Consider the following 2,500-nt stretch of genomic DNA (forward strand, 5'->3'; position numbering starts at 1 on the left):
GCGTTCGCGCCCCGGTGCTTCAACCTGCGTGCAGGATCCGAGCTCGGTCCCGTGCCTTGGCCTCCCACGGATCTTCCTTGCTGCGAGGCCGCGTCCGCCTTAGCGTGCTCCTCCGGGGGCGCGCGGGTGCGCGGATTCTCTTCGGCCGCCATTCAACGATCAACTCAGAACTGGCACGGACTGGGGGAATCCGACTGTCTAATTAAAACAAAGCATTGCGATGGCCCTAGCGGGTGTTGACGCAATGTGATTTCTGCCCAGTGCTCTGAATGTCAACGTGAAGAAATTCAAGCAAGCGCGGGTAAACGGCGGGAGTAACTATGACTCTCTTAACTATGACTCTTAACTATGACTCTCTTAAGGTGGCCAAGTGGCGGCGGTGTGGCTGCATCCGGACTTGGCTTTTCGAAGTGCGGTCTTGATGTAGTCGTGCTGCTGCTGCGAGGTGCCTTCCTTGGGTTATAGTTACAGGGAGAGTGATGCGCAATACATGGGCCTAGCCCTCTTAGCCTCTCCTCTCCTGCGGTCTTCTCCCCTTCTCGTGGGCCCGCTGATTTTCGCAGAGTGGAAGACCGCACCAGGGGCTTGGGGGGGTTACCAGCCCCCCCTCGCATTATCCCTTTATAGTTGGGGGCAGCCGACAAGAAACAAGAGATGGTGGCCCTTCCGCTGAAGGTGCCACCCCAGCTACCCCAGCACCTATCCGGCCAACCGGCCGTAACGAAAATGCGATAGTTTGTGTAGCTCCCTTTGCTTGCAGTGAGTGCCACCGCACTTTTACCACGAAGAACGGTCTCGGGGTCCATCGCCGCCGCCAACACCCTGCGGCCGCCAACGCTGAGATCGTGACGGAGAGGCATCGCGCGAGGTGGACGGAGGAAGAAGTCCTGTCGCTCGCCAAGGCAGAGGCCGAACTGTTCCTTGAGAGGGACGCCCGGTTCTTCTTTGTAAATCAAGAACTTACCAGGATGTTCCCCGACCGAACGCTTGAGGCAATCAAGTGCCGACGGCGGCAAGCTGCCCACAAGCAGCTTGTCCGCCAATTCATGGAGGCACTTGAGATCGGTCGGGGTGAAGAGCCGGCGTCCCGCCGTGGAGCAGCGAGCTCGCTGCCTGACGCGGGCGAGGCCGCTGCGCCGCCCGTCGACGCAGCCGAGGACTTCGCGGCCGACACCACCGGGCCGCCGCCGGAGGGGCCGACTGACGCCGCCATCTGGGAGCATCTGGCGGGGCTACCTGCTTCCGCCCAGCGTTTCTCTGCCCTGGATCGAGTCATTGGTCTGGGGCGGGGCACGCCGCCCGATGTCATCCTGGGCATGCTCCCGGATGCCCTTGCGTCGGTCGGGTCCAGGGGGGAGAGGTCGATCACCAGGACACAGCGGCCGCGCCAATCATCCAAGCGGCCGCCTGCCGCCCCGCCGCTGCAGAAGCGCAAGCGGCGCCGCTGGGAATACGCGCGCACACAGGACGCCTTCCGTAGGTCGCGTGCACGTTGCGTGCGCGGCTTGCTGGACGGCACCCTGCTGCAGCCGCCACCCGACATCCCCGGTCTGCTGGACTTCTGGGCGGACCTCTTCACGAAGAAGCCGATCTCCACCGCCGGCTTCATCCGTGACCGCCTTCTCCCGCACTCGGAGCCTGTCGCTCCTGAGTGCCTATGGGGGCCGGTCACACGTGAGGAGGTCGCTGCTGCCTTGCCGCCCAGGGGATCGGCAGCCGGGCCGGACGGCCTGACTCCAGCGGAGCTGCGGCGCCTGCCGCATGAAGTCCTGGTGAAACTCTTGAACCTCTTCCTCCTGGCCCGCGCCCTCCCCGAGCGTCTGCTTCGCGCCCGGACGTCACTTCTCCCCAAAACGGCTGCACCAACATCCCCCGCTGACTTTCGCCCCATTACGGTCTGCTCGGTGTTGGCGCGGACCTTTCACAAGGTTCTCGCGTCACGCCTGATGCGTGCATGTGCTGTGGACGAACGTCAGCGGGCATTCATCCCCCGGGATGGGATGTTGGAAAACACCTTCATCTTGGACACTGCTCTCACCGACGCAGTCCGCTCCTGTCGCTCTGTTTTTGTGGCATCGATCGACGTCTCTAAAGCGTTCGATTCGGTGGACCATGCTGCCCTCCGCCCCGTGCTGAGGGCTCATGGCCTGCCGGATTGCTTTATTGAGTACGTCGAAAGGTGTTACGAGGGTAGCACGACAGTGATAGCGGGCGGCGCCGACGTGGGCGTGCCTCTGCAGCCGGCTAGGGGTGTGCGTCAGGGTGACCCCCTCTCCCCCCTCCTTTTCAATTTTGCGGTGGACTATGTTTTGAGTCAACTTCCCTCCCACATCGGAGCTCGGATCCTTGGTCGCAGAGTTAACGCTGCGGCCTTCGCAGATGACGTCCTGCTTTTTGCATCGACCGCGAGGGGATTGCAGTCCCTCATCGACGCAGCCGTCGCAGCCCTCGCCCATCTGGGGCTGCAGATCAACGCCCGGAAGTGTTTCACCCTCGCCTT

At 62.8% G+C, this 2,500-nt stretch overlaps 1 pseudogene; it reads left to right on the forward strand.

Annotated features, from left to right (window-relative positions):
• LOC124734546 overlaps window positions 1-2,500 on the forward strand; it is a 7,988-nt pseudogene that overhangs the window by 2,550 nt on the left and 2,938 nt on the right.

Source organism: Schistocerca piceifrons, unplaced genomic scaffold, assembly GCF_021461385.2.
Source record: "Schistocerca piceifrons isolate TAMUIC-IGC-003096 unplaced genomic scaffold, iqSchPice1.1 HiC_scaffold_15, whole genome shotgun sequence".
In the NCBI taxonomy this organism is placed as follows: Eukaryota; Metazoa; Arthropoda; class Insecta; order Orthoptera; family Acrididae; genus Schistocerca; species Schistocerca piceifrons.